Below are 25,360 nucleotides of genomic sequence, written 5' to 3' on the forward strand. Positions count from 1 at the left end.
GTAAGTGAGGGCTGATGGTGCTGCCTATTTTATCACCAATTACCAATCAATTCCAGGTGACCTGGGTCTCTGGCTGCTAGTAGCTGTGCTAATGTTAGGGACAAGAAGGCCTGTAACCCTAAGTGAAGCTGGGACCAATAAAAAGCAGCATTCTCAGTTCAGTTCAGTTCAGTCGCTCAGTTGTGTCAGACTCTTTGCGACCCCATGAATCGCAGCACGCCAGGCCTCCTTGTTCATCACCAACTCCCGGAGTTTACCCAAACCCATGTCCATCGAGTTGGTGATGCCATCCAACCATCTCATCCTCTGTTGCCCCCTTCTCCTCTTGCCCCCAATCCTTCCCAGCATTAGGGTCTTTTCCAATGAGTCAACTCCTCGCATGAGGTAGCCAAAGTATTAGAGCTTCATCTTCAACATCAGTCCTTCCAATGAACACCCAGGACTGATCTCCTTTAGGATGGACTGGTTGGATCTCCTTGCAGTCCAAGGGACTCTCAAGAGTCTTCTCCAACACCACAGTTCAAAAGCATCAATTCTTTGGTGCTCAGCCTTCTTCATCGTCCAACTCTCACATCCATACATGACCACTGGAAAAACCATAGCCTTGACTAGATGGACCTTTGTTGGCAAAGTAATGTCTCTGCTTTTAAATATGCTATCTAGGTTGGTCATAACCTTCCTTCCAAGGAGTAAGCGTCTTTTAATTTCATGGCTGCAATCACCATAAGCAGTGATTTTGGAGCCCCCAAAAATAGTCTGACACTTTTTCCACTCTTTCCCCATCTATTTCCCATGAAGTGACGGGACCAGATGCCATGATCTTAATTTTCAGAACGTTGAGCTTCAAGCCAACTTCTTCACTCTCCTCTTTCACTTTCATCAAGAGGCTCTTTAGTTCTTCTTCACTTTCTGCCATAAGGGTGGTGTCATCTGCATATTTGAGGTTATTGATATTTCTCCTGGCAATCTTGATTCCAGCTTGTGTTTCTTCCAGCCCAGCGTTTCTCAGAAAAAAGGTGAATTAGAAGAATAGGAGGCAGGCAGCAAGGCAGAACTTTGACTGATTCAGACTGGCTATTGTTGGATAGAGAACGTGGCAATGCACCAATTCTTATGTGAATTTGGAGCCAAAATTCACAGTATTTGCATGGTCTGAATAACCACAAAAAGCTGAGGATTTTAATTTAAAACTGATATAACAGGCAGGAACACAAATCTCTGGAGGAATTCACATTTAGTACCTGCTGTAAAGAATTCCCAGAGCCTGAGTCCCAAAGAAGGCGAACTCCTACGGCGGAGCCTGGTGGGCTGCCGTCTATGGGGTCCCACAGAGTCGGACGCGACTGAAGCGACTTAGCAGCAGCAGCAGCAAGCAGAAATCACAAAGCATAAGGCAACAAAGTATCATGAGTGAGAGTCAACAAAGATAGCCAGTAACAGCCATGATCTCACATATTTAACACGTTGCATATGTTAAAGAAACAAAAGAGGAAAAGGAAATTATGAGTGAGGAGCAAAAGACTGTCAAAAGTGACCTGACATGAGATCTTTGAAAAAGTTCTGAATGGAATGTCTGGAAATTTTTTAAAAATTATAACTGAAATATAAAATTAAATAAATGTAGTGAAATAGTAGCTCTAAACTTAAAAACGTAGAAATTCATCAATAGGAGAAGGGACAAATAAACCACAGTATATTCATACCATGAAATATTACAGTGCAGGGGAAGTAACAAACTACTGCTAATGCAACAACATGGATAAACATCATGGTCTTACACTGAAACAAAAGAAACCAGATTCAGAGTATACATGCTACATGATTTCATGTATTCATGCATGCTAAGTTGCTTCAGTCATGTCTGACTCTGTGCAGCCCTATGGACTGTAGCCTGCCAGACTCCTCTGTCCATGGGATTCTCCTGGCAAGAATACTGGAGTGGATTGCCATGCCCTTCTCCAGGGGATCTTCCTGAACCAGGGATCGAACCTACGTCTCTTACATGTGATTTCATGTTAGAGGAAGTTCAAAACCAGACAAAGCTAATTGTGGTCAGAATAGTGGCTGACTCAGTGGGAGGGTATTGATTGAGAAGGAGCATGAAGGAGCAAGATGGGTGCCGAGAATGGTCTGTGTCTGGATATGGGTGGTGGGTATACAAGTGTGTATACCTGTCAAAGGTCATCAGGCTGTACATGTAAGATGTATGTTTTCACTGTGAATGGAGTTATATCTTACAAAAAGAATAAAAACCCCAGTGGCCCTATCTTCCCCACCCAAGACCAGATTAGACACAGTAAAGAGAAAAGCAGTGCACTGGAACTTATGAAAAATATACAGAATTTGCCACAGAAAGGCAAAAACTCAAAAATAAGAGACACTAAGAAATATAGAGACTAGAGGGAGGTCTATGCAGAGCTCTGGAAGATACAATGGGTGAATGGTTTCTAAGAAAGACACAAATCCTTTGATCCAGAATGTCTGATGAGCTCCAGGCAGGATAGATAGGAGAAATCCACACCTAAACACATCATTGTAAAACTGTGGGCCAAAGACAAAGAGGAGATACTAAGAGCAGCCAGTATGAAAATACAGATTGTCTACAAAGAACTGTGGACTGGACTGATCAAGTCAGTGGTGTTGCAAGGCAGTGGATAAAGGGATGCACCATCAGTGTCTTGTAAAGAAAGTCATTCTTAGATGCAATCTGAGGTTCCCCAGCTCCTTCTGAGGGGAAGACTCAGTGGATGATGGAGAGAGAGTCTGGGGTTTAGATGCCAAAACCTGGGAACAGAAGCCCATGTTCACTGGGGCCAGAAGCCTGGGGTCAGGTTTCTTTTTTTTTTCTTTTCCTTCTTCCTCCTCCTCTTGGTCTTTTTTTTTTTTTCTTTCTCATTTGTGTTATGGAAATTTCCTGCCACAGATCTGCAGTGCTTTTGTAATAAATATAGTATCATGTAATTTCTAGAAAAAAAGAAGTAATTCTCAATCTAGAATTGTGGCAGGAGGGAATGAGGGCAAAAGAGTAACTTTTAAAAATCAGGAGAGCAAACCAAAACTGAAAAAGATTTTAGTACCAATAGACACTTATTTAGGGATTTTCTAAATGATGTACTCTTGATAGAAGAAAAATGAATACAGAAGGACCATCTGAGATGCAGAAAGGAATGAGGAGCAAAGGGAATGTTAACTATCAAATGTTCAGTTCAGTTCAGTTGCTCAGTCAAGTCTGACTTTTTGCCGCCCCATGGACTGTAGCATGCCAGGCTTCCCTGTCCATCATTAAATGTTAACTATGTATATTTTGTATATATACAGAAGAGGAACTATTTGATAGCATCTTTATATATATACACACACATATATATGCACACTATATATATATAGTACACAATTCTCCATCCCCTCTTCACTTCTATCTCTCGTTCTCTGTATATATAAAAGGAAGAGCTAGAGTCTTGTTCAGGGTAAAAGTTGTTCAGTCTCTAAGTCATGTCCGACTCTTTGCCATCCCATGGACTACAGCATGCCGGGCTCCTCTGTTCTCCACTGTCTCCCAGAGTTTGCTCAAATTCATGTCCATTGTTTCAGTGATGCTATCTATTCCATCCTCTGCTGCCCCTTTCTCCTTCTGCTTTCAAGCTTTCCCAGCATCAGCGTCTTTTCCAATGAGTCAGCTCTTTGCATCAGGTGGCCAAAATATTGGAGCTTCAGCATCAGTCCTTCCAATGAGTATTCAGGGTTGGTTTCCTTTAGGATTCACTGGTTTGATATCCTTGCAATCCAAGGGACACTCAAGAATCTTCTCTAGCACCACAGTTCTAAAGCATCAGTTTTTTGGTGCTCAGCCTTCTTTATGGGTAGATTTATCCCCCAAACAGAGCATAACAGCCAAAGTTAGTTAAACTGAGTCTGAATCACCCTTCCATTAATTCTACTTATTTCAAGGTCATTGCATATCATGAGTTGGGAGTTTTGTTCGATGGTGTGGAGTTACTAGAATTGTCACTGAACCATTGACTTTGTTAGATAAATCTATCCTGCTGTTTCTGACTATTGTCTATGTTCCCCTCCATGATACTGGTTAAAAATAGCAACCCCCTAATAAGATAAAAACATATTTTATTCTTATAATGCAAGCAAAGCCTAGAGATTAATTAAAAGCAGATTTTATTCATTTACATAATGAGGAAATTATTTGCAACATCAGCCCTAATAAAGTTGGATTTGTTTGACAAATGTGATAATTTGTTTTGGGCTAAATATGCATCCTTTGTAAATACTTTTGGCTTGGATGGAGGGAGCAAATGATGCTACCATCTGCCCTTTGGTGTGCTAAGTGCTATAAAACATGAAATTGAGAATTCAGTCCCTGATAGGTGAGCACAGCACCCTGTACAGGGAGAGACAGTGGTCACTGTCTGATAGCCTCAGCTGATAATTTACAAATCCATGTTCTTGGCATTCTGCTATCACTCGTGCAGTGACAGACTGCTGGTTTAAAACCTTGACCTCGATTTTCTAGTTCTTTCACAACCCCACCGAGCCCTTCCATCTTAAACATTCCTTTAGTGGCCTTTAATTCCTTAGTGAATATTTCAACCTAAATAAAAATTTCATCTTTTCCACCTTCAAGAGACAGCTCAGCTCTCACCTTCTCTATAAATTCTGCCCTGCACTCCCTGGCAGGATTAGCCACGCCCTCCTCTGCACTCCCTGCTATTCACATCTCTCTATGGCAATTACTTGTTTGTAAGTAGAGAGCTTGGAGATGGCAAACACAGTGAGCTTTTCCTCCCTTGAGCCCCAGCAATCTGGCAGATTGTTACATCAAAACAGAATTATTTCCATTTGAGCAGAAAAGGGGTTTGTGTAAAGCTGGGGCCCATAAAGAGGGTGATGAAGCCTTATGTTTCTTTATGCCTTCAAGAGCAGTTCCACTGACCTCTTGTTCCATCTGCCCTCATTAGGGAGTTAGAGCAAATATTCAAACCCTTCTTTGATAGATAAAACATCTATCTGTTTAAAGTTTAAATGGCTCACACAAGGTCCTGGAGTTCATGCAGAGGGGGAGCCCATGGAGAGGATGGCAGATGGGAAATAATAAGGAATAAGGTTCCTACTCCTCAGAAAAATCACTTTATTAATTTCCTCCCCATTTAAATCCAGCTCCTCCTTCTTGGTCCTTTTCTTCTCAGAATCAGAGAAGCAGCCTTTTGATGGAAGGAAGACACACCGCAGAGATGCTGAATATGCACTGACCCTCACGCGGGGACCATTTTCCTGTAGAAGCACCAATAATCATAATCATAATGCTTGCTTGAACTTGGTACTTTTCTTCTGTTCAGCGTAGTCTGAAATGACCCGCTGGTGCCTTCAGCGTGGCGGTGGGGCTGCGGAACAGAGAAGAAGCTGGGGACAGCGCAGTGTGTTATTGTGGAACAATTCTCTAAGCTCTCAGTCAGGGCTGTGAATGGCTTTGGTGAATAAGCAGGCCTGGGGCAGTTCAATGGGTGGGGTGGTCGGTAGGAAGCTGTGACATTGTTTCTCTAGACGGAGTGGGCCAGAGACTTCTCAGGGGCTGTGTTCAAGACGCTAGACAGAAAGGCCCCTAAGAAGACCTCACCAGGCTTAAGCACACAAAACCCAGCTCTTCAGAGGCCCCAGGAGTGGCAGGCAATCTGGTTTCCCAGAGGACAGGAAGCATGACAAAAATGAATAACTCTTTGCCTTCTTTCTCCATAAACAATGTCACACACAAATAGGATTCTTAGCCATTCGCTTTTGTAGGTGTAAATGTAACCCTTTTCTGAGGCTATCTCTGTCATGGAATAATACAGCATTTCTCCTCTGCAAAAAAAAAAAAAAGGAAAAATTGTGAGAATTTAGGAGTCTTGAAGGGAGCTCTCCTTCAGTATATTTTTTCTGGCAGCCAATAGGATAGATTCCCATAGCAGAGAATCTCCCTGACCTCAGTTCAATTCAGTTCAGTTCAGTTCAGTCGCTCAGTGGAGTCCGACTCTTTGCGACCCCATGGACTGCAGCACACCAGGCCTCCCTGTCCATCACCAACTCTGAGTTTGCTCAAACTCATGTCCATTGAGTCAGTGATGCTATCCAACCATCTCATCCTCTATTGGCACTATTTTCTTTTTTCCCCAAGTTTATGGAACTATAATTGACATTGTGTAAGTTTAAGATGTATAATGTGTTGATTTGATACACTTATATATCTAATTAGGTGCTATTTTCCATTTGTGGCCTTTCATCTTTCAGCTACACATAAGAGTTATGTTATAACTGCAAAGCAGAACCCAGGCGATGGGGGAATAGGCTTCAGGAGGGTATCATCCTTAGGGGTCCTGACCTCCACTGTATATAAAATATCAGTGTTCTCCACCACGCCTGTTTGGACTGATCAGGAGTGGGGCCTTTCTGAAGCTCCCATGGCGAGACAAGTGCAGACACTTTTGGACTGTCTTCCCCATCAGGAGTCCCAAACCATCCCCATGACCATGGGGGCAGGTAAGCACACTCCATGGATCAGACAATATTAAGCTGATGGAAGATGAGACCATCACATCTGCCCACGAGCTCTGCCTCCATGCTCCCTCTAGCTCAGTGGACAGGTATGCAGGCTTCCACCCTAATTGGGAGCAGGCAGCAGACTCCCGAGGGAGCTGTCTACCCCGAATTGGTGTTCAGGCCCTTGGCTAGCTACCCAGCCCTGCCTGCTCTCTGATTCTCTTGCCTACTACTTGACTTTTAATGGGTCCTAGACAGCTTCCTGGCCTTAACTCAAATCCCTATTCTGGTTGTGCTTCTAGATTACCTTCCTGACTCTAGATTACCCACACAGAAGCAGTAAAGAGGTGGAGGAAAGCAGGAAGACTGTCTGTATTGAGCACCGAGAAAGTTCTGGGTGACACAAAGAGAGATGATCCTGACCAGTGCCTATCTTCTGGGCACTCACAGCCTGACCAGGAGACAGGTGTGACCCTAAGGGTGCCAGGAAGAGTTTTGGGGATTGCGATAGTCTGTACAGTTGGGAGGGCACAAGCAGAGGGAAGGAGGAGGCCAGTTCTATAGTGGGGAGGGGGACTGAGAGAAAAGGTGTTGAGGCTTCTTGCAGGAGCTGACACCCAACTGAGTGGGATAGAGAAAAGGAGGGAGGTGGAGAACAAGACAGCCAGGTACACTCACACTGACACTCTTGTAGCCCTTCTGCATTCCTGGAACGTGGAGACTGACAGGGAACAGGAAGAGGTGAGGCAGGAGAGATGGTCAGGGACTGGGTGGTGGGGGCCATGAAGTATGGACCAAAACCACGGGGACACCCCAGGGGTAGGGCTGGCCTCCAGGGGGTGCTGGAGTTCAAGTCATGGTGTCCAAAGGGCATGGCGTTCTTGGACTCCATTTGGGCTGCAGTTATCAAAGGGCCACAGAATGCCTGGTGGTGGTGGGATTTGAGGCTAGATGGTGGTGATCTAGGGTTTCCCTGATGGCTCAGCAGGTAAAGAATCTGTCTGCAATGCAGGAGATGCGGGTTCAAGCCCTGGGTCAGAAAGATCCCCTGGAGAAGGAAATGGCACCCCATTCCAGTGTTCTTGCCTGGGAAATCCCACAGAAGAGGACTCTGCTCATTTGGAGTAGGATCTCAGGCTATGGTTGGAGAAAGAAAAGGTAGGATTCACCCTGCACGAGAAGGCAGGCCAAGCCAAGACCAAACATCAGAGTTGCAGGAGAATGGGCCAGGGGTTCACGGGAGGAGTAGCTCAGCTGTGTGTAGACTGGGCCAGTCCAGCTAGAGTAGAGAAGTGTGGCTTCAGAGGCTCACGTATGGAGACTGAGTCTAGGCAGCAGAATAACCCCAGATCCCTCCTTCTAGTGGAGAGGAGACCTCTAAAATGCTCCCTCACCAGCTTAGGCCAGCTTGGAAAGTCAGTGGAGCAGACTGTAGCCGGGGAAGCAGGAACTTGTGAAGAAGAGGCTGATGTGGAGATTTCAAAGTGAAAAGTGTTCAAGTTTGAGTGCAGATAGCCTCTCTTTTGTTCCTGGATAAGGCCACACTTTCTGCTCTGGAACCTTCACAGGTATTTCCTCTGCCCGGAGCTCTCCCCCAGCTCTGATTTCAGTCAAGAGCTGCAAGAGCCTGCAGGCCAATCCATGGTGCTGAAATCTCAGCATAAATAAGGAAAAACTCCCCACCCTTAGGCTACCCCAGCTTGGAGCTTTCTCTCCAGGGCTCTGCCTGCTCCAGCAGAAGCTGAGATGGGCTGTCCTCTCCAAGGTTTACTCGCATCCTCAAAAATAATCCTCTAGATAGGGGCAGAAGTCACCTCCTTCTCTGTGAAAGGAAATTCCAGCTCCCCAGGGGACCACCTGTACCCCTCTCCTGTTACCTAAATAATCACTTTGTGAGGCTTGCATGCATGTGTGCTGCTAAGTCACTTCAGTCCTGTCTGACTCTTTGCGACCCTAATGACTATAGCCCACCAGGCTCCTTTGTCCATAGGATTCTCTAGGCAAGAATACTGGAGTGGGTTGTTGTGCCCTCCTCTGGGGGATCTTCCCAACCCAGGGATTGAACCTGTATGTCTTACATCTCTTGCATTGGCAGACAGGTTCTTTACCACCGAGCCACCTGGGAAGCCCCTTTATGAGTCTTCCTAGAGCTACATTTTCAGAATAGGTTATGAGAAATTTTTGATAGTCTCATCAGTCTAGTCTACAGAGAGATTTTGTTTTTTATTTACCAAATATGTATGTCTCAGGACATTCCCTGGTGGCTAAGAGGGTAAACAATCTGCCTGGAATTCAGGAGACGCGGATTCGATCCCTGAGTCAGGTAGATTCTCTGGAGAAAGGAATGGCTACCCACTCCAGTATTCTTGCCTGGAGAATTCCATGGACAGAGGAGCCTGGTGGGCTACAGTCCATGGAGTTGCAAAGGGTTGGACAGAACTAAGCAACTGATATTTTCACTTTTTTTCACTTTGAGGAACTTCTAAAGGGGTTCTCTTCACCTAGTCATCTGGGATGCTGAAAGATGCTAACTTGAATTGTTCCTGCACTGTGGTGAAGAAATGATGCATATAAAACTCCCCTGCCCACTGAGACTGTGTCCTGGACCCTCAGCCATACACTGGGGTCTTCTCCCCAATCTATGGTCACCATGTTGTCACCCACCTGACCATGAAGGCTCTGAGCTGATGGGCAGAACAAGACCACGGGAGTCTCCAGGGCACAAGTGGCAAACTTGTGTTGATGTCACCCTCTTCTTTCTAACATCAGGTGGGTGGTGGTGCAGAGGCTGGGATATGGGCAGAAAAGAGCTCCAGAGGTCCCAAGGAAAGACTTCTGGAGAACAGAGAGCACCACTGCCCCCTTTCTGATATCCCCCAGACTAGCACGGACAGTGCCTATTGTTTTTGCTCTGAAAAAAGGAATCAATCTGTCAGATGAGGGGATAGAGCCATCTCTGGGGTCAGGCAGGGTTCAGAGTGCAGGAACCAGTCTGAAGTGAGGCTGTCTGGAGTATGGTGTCTGGAAGGATGGGGGCCAAAGGAGTGTCAGATTAAGTGAACCCAGCCTCAGGATTAGGTGAACTTGTTAGAAGGGCTGGCTGCTCTTCCATCTGTGCCCCCAGGAGCTGTTTTATCTCCTTAAACTCAAATGGAAGCTGAAAGTGAGGGCAGCCAGTGGGCCTGGGGGACATGTGGCTTAGGGAGGGGACTTAGCACTAGTTTTCTCTACCCCCTTTTCCTCCCAGAGGCCAGATCATCTTATTCCCTCAGACACAGTTTGCTAAGAAAGCCAAAGAAGGGAATTAACATGAAAAAGAGAATTGTAAGTATCCTGCTGGGTTCTTTAAATACATGATCCATAAAAAAATACTTACAAAAGAATCCATTCTCTTATTTCCAGATAGGCAAACAGAGACTTGGATACGAAGTCATCCAATCTGGGACACTTCTAAGAGTAAAACAAAGGGGAAGGGCAAACAGTACTTCCTATTACACGCATGTGTATATTTTAACCTATTTATTATCTGAGAAACTTGCTTTCTTGTATTTTTAGGAAATAATTCTACTCAAAAGCTCTTATTAAGAATACAACTCTTTCTTTAAAGTGAATCAACTGATAAAAACCAGGACTATCTCTAGCAAGTGGAACTGTGTGATTACCCTGATAGTAAGTGACTTTTCCAAGGTCACTCAGCTAGTTAGTGACAAAGCCAGGCTTCAAAGTCAGTCTCTCTTCCCAGGATTTTATGCTGGTCAGTTCTAGGGGAAAAGAATTTGCCAGAGACCCACTGAATGCTCCAGAAGTTTACTTTCAGTCTCAAGCCTACCTCTCTTTCCACTTGGGAACTGGTTTTCTCTGTCAAGCCATTTCTTCCCACTTCAGCTCTTCTAATATGACTCCCCCATTGCTGTGTTTGGGCTGAGGTCACTCCTTGAGTCTCCTCACTGCTGGTGCTCCCTGGTGGCTGTGTGTGGCTTGGCCTGCTTGCAGACCCTCCCCCAACTTGACTCCCAGCACTTGGCTATTACTAGGTCCTGGCTGTCTCCCCCTCTGTTTCTTGGCCCTTCACTGTTCCCCTGGGTTCTATCTGCTGGGTCTGCCTTGACCACTCACCCCTAAGCTGGACTCTGGGCCTCTGGGCATGGTTCCCTCCTTACACTGTTTCATCTGCCTCTGCCCTACCTGGTCCATTTAAATTCATCCCTGGCTGTGGTCCCTGCACCCCACCTCCACACCCACATTCACAACTCCACAGTCTGTGAGATTTAATCAACTAGTTCATTGAGCAATCCAGGTGTATACCCACCTGATTTGAAGTGATTTAGCTTAATGAAGATGATCACGTGGCCCAGGTTTTCTGGGGCAGCCCTAATTTTAAGTATTATGTCTTTTTGTCCTCCACAAAAACCGAATACTAAAAATGCCAATATTTTGGCATATAGACAACTTCTTCTAGATTGCCTCAGGCAACTAGGGGAAAAAAAGGCATAAATCCCTATTCAGTGTGCCCTACCTTTGGCTCAGGACCTACAGTCCTCTGTTAAATCTTTATTTTTGTCAGCATGGGTGAGTCTAAGAGAGAGCAGCTTTTTTGTTTGTTTTCAAAAATCTCATCGGCATCAGTGTCCTTTTAGTGCTGCTACATTCTGTAAAAAGTACTTGATTGTCTTCGTTGAATGGCCAACATGTTTCTTGCTGGGTAGCACTACAGTTTCTGTGGTCTGCGTATCTCCAGGCAGCACCTAATACCCTGTCTGTTGTGACAATCTAAGTGAGGTGGGTACTTTCCCTGTGAGATTTGGAAGACATGTCTCCGTGCCCTGGTCTGTCTCCTAAGCCCCCAGGGAAATGGTGCTCCCAGTGAATGCCTATCCTTGGCTTCAGCTGCTAATGCTTGCCTCCTGTCCCACTCAGAGGAGCTTAGTGAGATCAGGCAGAGAACTCAGGGCTTCATAAGAACACCGGCCTTAGGCTTCCGTGCCAAGTCCACCCTGGTCTAGTCTGGCCCTGGTGCTTCTCTTTCAGATGGCCTTCCAGGTGGGATTCCAAACATGAGGAGAGGAAATAGCCTGGAGAGGAAGAATGTTTGGAGAGGGCACAGGGAAGTGGTCCCTTGCTGTGCATTCTGAGGACCTCTTTTTCCTTAAGATGCTCTGAAAGGGCTCCGGGGCCAGGAGGCTTCACGATGACTCAGGGCACCTACTGGTATATGACGTCTCTGAGAATTTCTGCAGTCAAGTCACTGGTTTCTCCTAAACATATGTATCACAGAATACCTTTTTCATATAATGACATTTAAAAGCTTAAAAAATCAGGTAAAACAAAAGAGCAGGGGAGTTTGGAGTCAGAAGGCCTTGCCTGGATTTGAGTTCAGAATCCTCAGATTCACCTTTGTCTCCTTGGGTAAGTTACTTAGCCATGATTTCCTCATCAGTAAAGTGAAGATAAATACAAATGACCTCACACAGGATTTTCATGAGTGCTAAAAGGTGCTGGATGTGAAAGCACTGGGCCTACATGTGAGATATTTATGAAAGAAGGGACTTTGTTTGGGTACAAAATTCACTCAGCTAGTACACTTGGTGATGAAGATGATCATGTTGATGTCAACAGGTTCAGAAGCTTCCCTTCCCTGTTTGTGGCGCTTTGGGATGTGTGAGGACCAGTGTATATTTGAAATGAAATGTCAGGAGTCTGTGATAGTCATATAATTGAGGATGCTTTTGAATTAATGCTTGCTTTTAAGAAAATATTTAAAAATCTTGCAGCAAAATACAGGATGAATGAGAGAGGAGAGGCTTAGGGTTTGGCTCTAGCCCTCCTTCTACAGAGTAAAGCCATGGATTTGAAAGTTGCTAAAAATGCAGTGGGAGGGCCTGGGTAGGCCAGCAGAGGGTCTGGGGTGGGACTGAGACCCTTCCAAGGAGGTGTTGATGGGACCCAATGCTCTCTAAGGGGTCTGTATGTGTGGCTCAGGAGGTTTGCTTTGGTAACTTGACTCCTTTTCATGTATTGTTGTTCTTTAGTTGCCAAGTCATGTCTGACTCTATGCTACTGCATGGACTGTAGTCCACTGGGCTCCTCTGTTCATAGGATTTCCCAGGCAAGAACACTGGAGTGCCCTTTCCTTCTCCAGGGGATCTCCCAAACCCACGGATTGAACCTGAGTCTCCTACACTGGCAGGTTGATTCTTTACCTCTGAGTCACCTGGGAAGCCCCGTAAGAATTGACTCTTGTGTATTCCAAATAACTTTTACTATCTTGGGATTTCGTTTTCTTTATACTTTATATCAACAGTTCTTAACTTTGTACTCCATAGACTATTAGGAATGATGCAGGGCCAGTGGCTGCCGTTTAAGAGTCCAGAAATTCCTTGAAATTAGAAACAACATTTTGTGTGCATATGTTCATTTTTATATGGAAGAAAGTTCTAAACCACAGAGTGCATGTTGGTCTCTGTGAATTATATAAATCACATTCAGGTTAAACTCTCTGGCCAGCAGAGTTCACTCTATAGGGGTGAATGGACAGAGGCTTGGGCCCTCCTGTGAACCTTCTATGAACCTCCTGGGCTCCTGTGACTGGTCTCAGGCACTTTGCTGTACTGTCTCATCAGCGTGACTTTTTTTTAAAATTAATTAATTAATTTTAATTGGAGGCTAATTACTTTACAATATTGTAGTGGTTTTTGCCATACATTGGGATGAATCAGCCACGGGTATACATGTGTCCCCGATCCTGAACCCCTCTCCCACCTCCCTTCCCATCCCGTCCCTCTGGGTTGTCCCAGTGCACTGGCTTTGAGTGCCTTGTTTCATGCATCGAACTTGGACTTTGATTTGGCTTGGTCTGCTAGCTCTCGGGAGCTGTAGCTTCTCTGTGATTCCTCCTCCCCTCTTTGGCATGCAGAGTCCTTGAAACCTGCTGTGGATGCTGCTGTAAATCCTGGGTTACCTGGGGGGGGGGGTGGCTGACATGACTTTCACAATTATACAAATGGAGCAAGCAATGTGAACCATCAGATAACTCAAGCTCCTTGCATTTCAGCAGGCACTTATCAGACTCTAGCTGGTGCCATGCTCTGTACAAGGACCTAGATATTGGGAGGTGATAGAAGATAAAAAAAGGATGTCAAGCCCCTGACTTTTAGAATCTTCCTGTCCAGTGGACTCAGACAAATGAACATATTATAATGTTATAATAATAACATAAGCAATAAAAAGGAAATGATAGAGAATTATGGTTCTTACATTGTTACAGCTGTACTAGAGTTAGTACTAATTAGTACTAACACTAATGCTCTACAAGAGTGAGCCAGCGCTGGTGTTCTTAGGTCTCTTGATTTATTCATCTAGCAAATATTGACGGTATGCCTAACATGTGTCAGGCACTATACTAGGTACTAGGGATCCACTGACAAGCAAACACAGACAAAATTCATGGCTAGTGTGGAAATTGACATTAAGTCAGATATTACATGTACACGCAGAAATGTAAAATTACAACTGCGATATGAGCTATAAGAATAAGAAACAAGGAACATTTGCAAGAAATGTCAGAGACAAGGAACATTTGACCTTGTCAGAGAGATCTCCGAAAGCTTCTCTAAGAAAATAACACCTGATTTTTTTTTTTTTTAATGGGAGTTAACTAGGTGAAAAGGATAAGGACAGACAGGGAACTCAGACACCAGGAACAGCATGTAAATAGGCCCAGGCAGAAAATAGCCTGGTGCCTGTTAATATATAAAAGAAAGTTCACTGAGACTGGAATCCAGAGAGTGAAGTGCACTGGTCAAAATGAGGCTGGCCCAGTCGATGGAGAGTCTTGCAAGATAGCTTGGGTTGTGGTCTTTAATCCTAAATTGTGGTCTTTAACCTAAGTGGTCTTTATCAAGTCATTGAAGCATTTCACATGGGAATATGACAAGCAGTTTCAATTGAGCAGATTAGGGAAGGTTTTAGAATGGGTAATTTTGGAGCTGATTTTTGGGGAATGAGTTGGAGCTCGGTAGTTGAAGAAGAGGAAAGACCTTTATGGGAACAGCGTCGGTGAAAAACAAGGCAGATGGAAGCTGACCTAGTGCCCTGGGAGTGGTAAGCTGTAGTTATGACAGAAGCTTCATAGCTTTGGAGAGATGATGGGAAAAGTTAAGTGAAGCCAAACCATAAAGAGCAGAGATGCTTGCTCTGCTGGAGCGTTTAGACTTTACTGATGGGAAGTTAGAGTTTTTAAGAAAGGGTACTGACTGATGTTACCTGCATGTTGAGTCCTGAGAATTACATCACAAGCTCCCCAGTCATTTCTAGCCTTTGGTTTCTATCTCTAGTTTTACAGATATGGATTTTGACCAAGGATTGTCATTTGACTAATCAGAATATTGTTGGAGTAGAAAGTGTTACTTGATTCCATTTGTGACATGGACTGTCTTTGATCATCACTTTCTGTTGGGGTTGGTCACCTTGATTCCCATTCAACTGAAGCACTGAAATTGTATCCTAATCCACAAGAGGCACTGAGATCCAGAAGTTCTCCTCCTGTTCTGCTGTCATTTATGGATGAGACTGCACTAAGGGAATTTCCTGAGCAAGGAAATGGGAGCTAAACTTTATTAAGCACTTGGAGAATCTATTTTATGTGATAGCAACATTTTGAGACTTCTTGTTCACTGAAATAATCTGGATCTTTTAAGTTTCCCCCTTGTGGAGAAACTGTCAATGTCTTCTAGAGTTTGGCAATGGTTTAGCCTGGAGATTGCACCTAAAAAATACCAAATGCTTGAGTCATTGCAGAAGAAGGTAACTCTTCTGTGAAGGGAATGGGAGGACCCGTTTGTTATTGGAATAAAGGTTAGAAATAAGCCATGAAAATAGAGCAAAAATACATGCTCAGTATTTCTTCCTGTGACATGTTCTGAAGATAAAGTACATGAAGATGGAGAAATGTCCTAAGTATTATTTTGAGATGGCTGAGATTTTTATCTATAAGTGCAATGTGCATGCATACTAAGTTGCTTCAATTGTGTCTGCCTTTTTGCTACTCCATGAATTTTAGCCTTCCAGGCTCTTCTGTCCATGGGATTCTCCAGGCAAGAATACTGGAGTGGGTTGCCATGCCTCCTCCAGGAGACCTTCCCAACCCAGGGATCAAGCCTATGTCTCTAATGTCTCCTGCATTGGCAAGCAGGTTCTTTATCACTAGCGCCACTTGGGAAGCCCCTATATGTGCAATACTATTGAAAAATTATGTGTTTTCAGAGTTGAGGAAGATTTTTCCTTTTGAGGTTTTTAAAGATCAAATGAGAGTGGGAAGTAGCTTTTATTGAGTATCTGATAGATACAGGGCATCTCACCTATAGTATATGACCCATTCTTATGACAGCACTGCAAATAAAGCTGTGTTACTCATTTTATAGATGAAGATGTACAGCTTGTAACTGGCAGGGCTAAAATTTGAATTTAGGTCTGACTGCCTCCAAGTACCATGCCATTGCATTATTCCGGTTTTACAGGTGAAAACCTAGAGACAGAGAGATTTCATTGCTGACGTAGTGCTGGCTCTCATGTCAGGGTGTCTGACCCTTTGGCCTCTGGAGAAAATGAAGTAGGGTCTGAGTCATCATAGTCACCATTATAACTAATGTGCATTGAGCACCATCATAAACACTTCACAGGTTTTATACCATTTAACTCTCACAACAACCCTATGAGCTAGGGACTTGTATTATTCCTCCTACATAGGAGAGGAAGCTGAGGCAGAGAGCTAAAATAATTGACCCATGCTCACATAGACAAGATATGTTAAATCGGTGACTCTTCCTGGGGCAGTCTGGGTCTAAAACCTGTGGTTCTAGCCATCTCGCCATAGAGCTGAGCTTTCCACAACCTACCCTGTGAAGCTCTTAAAAAATGCCCTGTTCCTGCTGAGACTGATGCTCTGTTTTCTCACCAACACAACTCACTGGTCCCGTGTTCCTTTTATTTCCATTTTGTCCTGCATATAAAGATGCTGCTTAAGCATGTCATTATCAGGCTGTGGCAAATGCCCCGAATGCATTCTCCTTGACCAACCTCTAATTCAGAGCCTTTTGTTCATAGCATACTGGAAGGATTTCACTAAACTTAATTTATAGGGCCATAAGCCATAAAACACAGTTCTTTGTTGGGTAAGCTTCATTTACTGACTTGCAGGATAGATGACTCATAAATAAATTGCTCCTTTTCCTTGTCGATTGCTGTCCCTATCTTTGGGAATGCATGGTTGCCTTAAATATCTGTAAAGAAAAGAAGTTGGATTCTGTATTAGTGACACTGCTGGTTCTCTCTCTCTCTCTGACATATTCTGAATATTTTACCCCCTTTTTTTTCTTCTAGCCTGGGAATTTTTATAGTCCTAATAGAATTGTTCCTTGTATTGCACTTTATGCAAAATGGAGCTATTAATATTAAAATGATAAATATTGTGACTTCTGAAATGATATGTTTTGATCACACTTTAACTGTGGCAAAAACACTTTTTTAGGATCCTTTCAAATGTTGTTATAACCTTATATTCACATGCCTACACAGATATGGGTCATCTGGGCTGACATTTAAAAAGATGAAACCCAGCTAATTCACCCACAATAGTCTTTGGTATAAATTATGAGGGAACAACAGTTTTCTGCCTCTGATGAATGTATAGTAGGTATGTTTCAGAAGAAATTTTCATCTTCCCTTTACACTGGGACATGAAGCAAGTCTTAAATGGATTTTTGGATGTCAGCTCACACAGTTGAATTTTTGTGTTAACGTGGCCTTAACTTGTCTGACAGAGGCTCCCTCCAACCTCAAGGGAGAGAGAGCTGTGCCCAGTGGCTGTGGCATGACCACTACTGAAGAAATAAAGTGAGGTTAGGACAGGGGGTCAGGGGGCCCAGCTGCTAACACCAGCTCAGTTATGAAGAGCCACTGAATGACTTGGGAAACTTCCTTCCCCCAAGCCTCAGTTTCCCCCTCTACACACTAAAGGACTTGAATTATTAAATAGTTGCTAAAGACCCTTCTGATACCACACATTCCATGATTCTATGGCTCTTGATAACGTCCATAGGTGAAATCCACAAAAACCTTCTTCCGAAATGCTTAATATAGAATTAATACACTTTTTCAGTTACCATCTTCTCTAGTTTTTACTTGGAGCAAGAAAGGGGGACAGGAATTTATAGGACTTTCTACCCCTGAAAATACAATTAATATATATTATATTGTTATTTATTATATTATTATATATTACATTGTATAATAATATAATAAAACCCATTTCTTATTCGATGCCTATAGGTACCTATGGAAGAGTAGGTTCTTTGCTATTTCTAATCTTTAACTTGCAAGGAAGATATTTACTATCCCATTTTACAAATGAGGGAACCAAAGCACAGAGAGGTGAAATCATTTGCCCAGATTCACACAGCTACCAAGTGGTTTAGCAGAGAGTAGAAGCCTGGTGTATGGGACTCCAAACCTGAGCTTTGCTACTGTATCCACAACCAGCCACACTTGGACACTTGTGGGCTGGAGCAAGAGTGTTACAGACCACAGGTCTTAATATTTAAAAGTTCTGCTTCATGTTGACCATGAAGAGGCTTATTTGCATGGTGTGCAGATGTGTCATTCCCTGACTCTCCTCCCCAGAGTCAAGATCGCTAGCAGAGTTCCCTGCCCTCTGACCTCTGACCTGGCTCATTTGTTATCTACAATGTTCCCTCAGATGCCTTGTGAGCTGGGAGACTGGATGTTCCACAGCTGCATGGAGCCACAGCTTCCAACTGTTGGCCAGTTTGTTTTTTTTTTAAGCTCCTTTATTACTTTCCTAGAGCTGCTGTAACAAATTACTGCCAACTGTGTGATTTAAAATAAAAGGAGTTTATTCCCACCTAGTTGTGTTGTCCAGAAGTCTGAGATCAAGGTGTTAGCAGGGCTGTGCTCTCCCAGGAGGCTCTCGGGAGGACCCTTTCTTGCCCCTTCCAGTTTCTGGTGGCTCTAGTGTTTCTAGGCTGTGGCTGCTCATCTCCAGCCTCTGCCTCTGTCTCCACATGGCTTTCTCATCTGTATTTTGGGTGGCAGATATCCTTTTCTCTTCCTTGGATTTAGGGCCTAAGTTTAGAGTGTTCTCATTGCAAGAAGATCCCCTGGAGAAGGGAATGGCTATGCACTCCAGTATTCTTGCCTGGAGAATTCTCTGGACAGAGGAGCCTGGCAGCCTACAGTTCATGGGGTTGCAAAGAGTTTGACTGACTGACTAACATTTTCCCTTTCACTTAAGTAAATTACATCAGTGAAGATCTTTCTCCAAGTAAGATCACATTTACAGGTTCTGGAGGTTAAGACATAGATATATCTTTGGTGGGGGCACCTTTCAACCTACTTTAGTCCTGGATGCCACCAGCTAGGCTCATCCAGACCTGAAGAGAGCATCAATGAGCAAAGGCAGAGATGCAGGCAAAAGGGACATAGGGAAGAATTACGTGGGGTATAGAAGGAACAGGAGACAGATGCAGAAAAGGAGGGGAGCATTTAGCAGCTGCACTGTAGGCGCACCTGGGGCCAGGGCTATGAGATGAAAGCCCATATCAGACATTCTCTGTTGACAGTCAAGATGTATTGCACTTTTTTTCTGTGAGGTCCTACAGGAAAGTCAAGAGGTTTGAGCCCATACTGGGGTACAGGATTTGCAGACTGGGGAAAGAGTCCAGGAGGAAAGCATGCTGAGACCCAGGTGACACGGCCATGGTGAAACCTGGCAGAAAACTAGGATGGGGCTGGTGGTGACTGGAGAAATGGTTTCAAATACAAAATTTTCTCAGCATAAGCCAGAACAGTGAACACTCAGCAAGGCAGGGTAGGATGGGAATTCATCATTGCCATTTTTAAAAAGCTTTATTTATTTATTTTTGGCTGCACTAGGACTTCATTGCTGCACTCAGGTTTTCTCTAGTTGAAGTGAGCAGGGGCTACTCTTGGTTACAGTGTGTGGGTTTCTCATTGCAGTGGCTTGTTTTATTGGGGAGCATGGGCTCTAGAGCACAGGTTCAGTAGTTGTGGCGCACGGGTTTAGTTGCTCCGTGGCATGTGGAATCTTCCTGGATCAGGGATCGAACCTGTGTCTCCTGCATTGACAGGCAGATTCTTTACCACTGAGCCACCAGGGAAGTCTCATCATTGTCACTGATAAATAATGTCATTAGTAGTAATAATAGGTGCTTCCCTGGTAGCTCAGCTGGTGAAGAATCTGCCAACAATGCAGGAGACTCCAGTTCGATTCCTGGGTCAGGAAGATCCGCTGGAGAAGGGATAGGCTACCCACTCCAGTATTCTTGTATCATCGGTGGAATGCTTATTGTATGCATATCAGGCAGCTCTGTGCTAAGCACTTTTACTGGCATTATCTTCTTTAAGTCTCACAACAGCCTTGTGAGGTTGGCATTATTCTTTAAAGGAGAATTTGAGACTCAGAGAGGTTCAGGAACTTTCCTTTCATTTCATAGCCCACAGGGGCAGGGCTGGTATTCACATCCTGGGCTGTATGAGTTCAGTGTCTCCCCCTCAGTCCCTGCCTGAAGATATGGGTGCAGATCTGCCCATCTCTGGCAGAGCCCAGCCAGTGCTTGGGGACCCCAGGGGACGCAGAGTCAGCCCCTGGGGGAGGGGAGACATCAAGAATTGGTATCTCAGTCAAGGAGCTGTGGTTCAGGGTAGCGCCTCACGCTGGGAGTGAGTCAAGGAAGCCAGCTGGATCCTTGGGTGAGGATTGAGGCAGAGGTCAGTCTCACAGACCAGGCTCATGCCAAAGATGCCAAGGGCTGTCACAAACCTCATGGCTTGTGTCTTGCACATGGAATAGTGGGGGCAGCAAGACAGGCTTCTCGCAAGGAGGTAGCCTGATAATGGGGCATGCAGAGACCATATCTTCTAGAAGTTTCCTACAGTAGGGAGTGAGCTATATCAGTTATTCTTGCTCCCAACTCAGATCAGCTCAAGAGCAGATCACAGGCAAGAGAATGAGCGGGGGCGAGAGGCAACAGTCCACTTAACTCTGAGGAGCTAGAGGAAATGGAGGAAACGAAGTGGGAGCTCACAGATGCGAGGATGTCTTCCTCTGCGTGCCAGCGCCAAGTGTGTTCGTCAAGCCATGGAGGGAGATGGGGGTGTGGCTCCCTTTTTTGATAACTCAGTTAGAGGTGGGGGACCCTCCCTGCAGTTTCTCCCAAGTTTCCCTCTGGTTTCTAGATCCTACCATCTTGGAGTCTCTCTACTTCTCCTATAAAAAAGTTAAAGCCTGTGCAAGTCCTCAGAAGAGAATTTCTCAAAATGAACTTATTAGCACTTTAGCTGTATAAATAAGTATTTTAATTTTTGTGGTGCACATTAAAGTTGGTGGATGGGAGACTGTCAGAATTCTTAATCGTCATGAAATATGCTCTTAATAATCAGTCTTATTAAATCTAAATGAAATGCCTGTATGAGGCCCTGTTTTAGTATTTTCTGAACTCACTGCAGCTTTTTTATCTCAAACAGCAAGCAGAGTCATTCTAAATCATCATCAAATTAACTATTTATGCTCCCTTTCACCCACGTTGCTTCCTCCCCCGTATTCTGCCTCTCCACCAGGCTCTCCACAAATCTCATGTTTTATGGATAAATTACCAGCCCCCACAGCACAGCAGAGGACACCCTTGGAGCGCTGGAGGGGAGAAAGCCAGACACGGGGCAGCACGATCCCCTGAAGCTCCAGGAAATGCAGGAGAAGTGTCCCCTCTGGGGATGCTGCCCTGGATGAGAGGCCCTGGGTATCAGCAGGTGGCGAGTATCCACCCGAGCACAGCCTCTTCCAAGAGAGATGTCTGATTTGCTTCTTTAGTCAGCTTCTCTTGGCAGAAGGCCAGTGACAAGGTAACGCCTCATCTCAATTTCCTTCAGATGTGATTTGGAAGAAAGTAGCCGACTGGCTTTTCAAGACCTTATCTTTTTTTTTTTTTTTTTGCCTTTTTGGAGGCTGAGTAGAAAATTTTCAATGCAGAGATCTGAGTTGGCCACAACTATAGTGGCAGATACAATGCAATGTCATTTTCAAGCCTGGACGAGATTATGAGAGTGTTGCCCATGACTTTCTAAGGAGTAGGGAGCAGGAGAGATCAGAGGTGACATCTTCTAAGAGGGGACAAATTCTCCCTTGAAGGGATAGTGAAGTAGTGTGTCATGGGAGTGTATAGGGTGGGGGTTTCTTATCCTAAGGTAATTGATATCTCAGTGGAGACCCTACCCAAGGCTCTGAAACCATCATATGAGCCCCACACCTTGGACAATAGATAGAAGTCAGCTGCCTGGCAAGTCAGCTGCCTGGCTTCAGTCTTTGTTGCCTTTGTGTGTGTGTGTGTGCTCAGTCGCTTCAGTTGTGTCTGATTCTTTGCAACCCCACAGATGGCAACCCACTAGGCCTCTTTGTCCATGCGATTCTCCTGGCAAGAATACTGAAGTGGATTCCCATTTCCTCCTCCAGAGGATTTTCCCAACCCGGGGAACATCAAACCCATCTCTTGCATTGGAGGCAGATTCTTTACCTGCTGAGCCAGCTGGGAAGCCTTACTTCCCCCCGTTTATCAGAAGAGCCTGGGCCGGAAGCCCTCCCCTTTCTCCAGTCATTCTGTCATTTGTCCTTGCCTTCTCCCTCCTCCAGGTGGGGAGGTGAAGCTGGACCTTTGATCGGGGCTGTCAGTTTTAGGTTCAGAGGTGGCAAATGATGTACGGGGGTGGCCAGATGTGAAGACACCTTTGTGCTTTTCACGGGAAACATTAGCTTAGCAAGCACTATGAATACTGAAGTTCCTCATCTGCTTCCGCATCTTAAAAATGGGGTATTCTCCCCAATATTGGGGATTGGGAGGGAAGGAGAGAAGCTCTGAACATCACCACCCCTGTCCCATCCCTCACGGGTGAGTACATTAAGGCCAGGGGTGGTGCGGTCATTTCCAGGGTGACACTGTTGTTAGCACAGAGTCTAGATCATTCTGCTCAGCACCTGGTTCTGAACCTAGTACATGACCTATGGGAACCTGATATTGCTCTTATTCTTCCTCAGTTCAACCTTCCCTAATCCCTGCTCAACATACTTGAGTTCTCTTTTGGCATCTGAGCCACAGAGGCAGGCATCTTGGAATTTGGATGAGGTGTCTTCTGTGGTATCTGATCAGGGTTTGAATCCTATATCCACCACTCGCTAATGAGCGATCTTGGTCAAGCTAGATAACATTTCCTGGTCCCAACTGTCTCATCTCTAAAATAAAGATGATAATAATGTCTCCCTCCCAGGAATACACGAAAAAAAAAAAAAGCATGTGAGTTTCCTGACCCATGGTAGGCATTCAGTAAATGCTGCTTCCTTCTTTTCTTCCATGACAAGAAATGTAATCAATTAAGGGACAGGATTCTGGACTGTGTTTGGCATCTTTTAGATGCTGCCATTACACAAAGATGTTTGAGCCTGGACTTGGCACTGCTCTTTTGTAAACTGAAGTTGTCATTAAGCTGAAAGGAGCACAGTATGCCAACTGTACCAGGGAGAAAAAAAAAATGCTTATCATTTAAGAACATGGATCCCCATCATAAGGAGTTGGGAAGGAATGTTCCTAAGAACTCACATGAGGCAAACCAGGGCTTTTGCATGAGTTCACCAGTGCCCTGGCAATATGATGCTTTCTGTTTTTCTCTGACCTGGCTCAGAGGGGCCAGAGGCCTATACCACAGCTGTAGCACACCCTCTAAGGGCCTCACAAGTGGCCAGCTATCAGAACAGAACATATCTGAGTCCTCATTCTTCTCAGCCTTGTACCAGGGTGCCAGTCCAGCTGCCTGGGCAACCTTGTAGTTTAAATCTCTTCCCATCATTCATTCATTCCTCAAACATTTATACGTATTCCTTTTAATGCTAAGACCTGGGGATGCAACAGTGATTGTTAGGACATCAGATGACCAAAATATTTACAAAATAATGTTGCCTTTAAGTGTTAGAATACTACATTGAACTGTGTACAGTGACCAAGCTTTACCAACTGAGGAAAACCACTGCATGTCAGCAAATATAAGAAATGGCTTTGCTGTCAAAATTGGCCATTTAGAAGAAAGACCTAGGTTTTGCTGAAATCACCTGTGCAGTGATAGAAGAAGAATTGGATTGCCACCCAGGGTAGCTAGCTCTAATTCTTGACTTTGGGTTCTGGTTAAGTTCCTTAGCTTGTTTGAGCCCCAGTTCCCTCCTGTGTAATAGTAGAGCCATAAACAGTTTCCTTATGATTTTGTTAAGAAGATTAGAGTCAGCTTAGTTCATGAAAACATGAGGGACAGGACCTGATACTAAGTGCTCAGTGAATAGAGGCTGAAACTCAGTTGGGAGAGGCCAAAGAGAGGGTCAGAGCTTCAAACAAATCTCACATCAGATAAGGTTCAAGCAGCGTGACTTAGAACAGATGGCTCTTCAATTATCCAAATGAAATTGGATGAAAAATCCACCCTGGAGATTTTTAGGTGAATTTAGATCCTCCATCTACACTTCAGTATTTTGGCTCCTTTATTTTACCACCCACTGTGTAGCGTTGTTTTCCCTTTAATTTATCCAACTATTACCTCTTTCAAACTCCCAGGGGAACCTTTTGTTCTTGTGGACCTTAATTCTCTATTGACACAAGGAGTCAGGGAGGCTGTGGGCAGAAGAAGTGAATGGTTATGAAGCATCATGTACCTTCTTCTGGGGCCAGTTTAAAGTACAAACCGATTTGTCTCAAACTTCCTCAATTTTCCTACAGCCCTTAGCCCTGTCTCTGTCCCACAAAGCATCCTGCTGTTTATCTCAGTTGATATCAGGAAGTCAGGGGGTCACAGCCTGGGGAAGTGACAGTGCCTTACTGTCAGAGCCTGGCAAGGTCCCCCATCTTCTGGCTCCTGGTCCAGGGCCCTTCTTCCATCAGTCATTTAGGTCCCCCTTGATGTTCAGGTGTCCAGGTCTGGCATTTCCTCTTACCCGAACTCTCAGGAAAAGTACACCTCCCCTCCAGACTCTCCACCTTGCACAAACCCGCCACTATCTTGGACAGTTGCTTTATTCACTACTATCAAAAAGGAAACCACCCAAAATTGATTCTGCAAAATAGATCAGTGCCTCCCCACTGAGGAGAGTTAACCTAGAATTGCCTTACTTCCCCCACCCCTACCCCTGCCATTGTCATCGATGCTGCCATTCTTAAAAAAAAAAAAACACCCAATCTTTGTGATTACATAGCAATCTGTGCTTTTTAAGTCGTTTTTTCACATACATTGTTCTGGTGCTCACAAAGCCTTATGCAGGACGTGGCATTCTTACCCTTTTTTAAAATAGATGTGCTAAAAGCAGAGAGGTAGGCAGTGGCTCAGCTCCCAGGGGAAGGCCAGGGTGGAGCAAAATCTCGCACCCAGGTCCCTGACTTCCGGCCAGGATTCCCGGCCACGCCTCTCTTCAGGCACCAGCTCTTGGCATAGCTCTTTGCAATTCCTCTTCAGCTCCATCCACCACCCCTGTGCACACTAGCAGGCCTCTTTCTTCCAGGAATGATTACGCAGAAAATGGGAGCTGACAGTGATAGATGGACTTTTCCATTTTCCGCTAACGCGGGCTATGAAGTCAGAGCCCATTTTAATGAATGTCCATTAAGGTCAAATTTGGAAAGCAGGTATTAAGAGTCCGCTAATTACACCCTGAGAGCTCTATTTGTATTTTCAAATTGGATAAAAAGGTTAGTAAAATGGAACGTTTCAGCACAGCCTG

The 25,360-nt window shown here is 44.6% G+C and overlaps 1 protein-coding gene across 5 annotated transcripts in view; it reads left to right on the forward strand.

Moving 5' to 3' along the window:
• Positions 1-25,360, forward strand: part of LOC145512873 (uncharacterized) — a 606,383-nt gene that overhangs the window by 170,814 nt on the left and 410,209 nt on the right. For 2 of the 5 annotated variants that reach the window (XR_014058882.1, XR_014058879.1), the window contains exons 3-4: positions 6,828-6,991; positions 7,538-7,683. The exons of the other annotated variants lie outside the window; for them this stretch is intronic. The gene's annotated coding sequence lies outside the window, so the exon portion shown is untranslated. The remainder of the gene's footprint in view (positions 1-6,827; positions 6,992-7,537; positions 7,684-25,360) is intronic. 5 annotated transcript variants of the gene reach the window in all.

This window comes from Giraffa tippelskirchi, chromosome 7, assembly GCF_054371585.1.
Source record: "Giraffa tippelskirchi isolate mGirTip1 chromosome 7, T2T-mGirTip1v1.2.pri, whole genome shotgun sequence".
Taxonomy (NCBI): domain Eukaryota; kingdom Metazoa; phylum Chordata; class Mammalia; order Artiodactyla; family Giraffidae; genus Giraffa; species Giraffa tippelskirchi.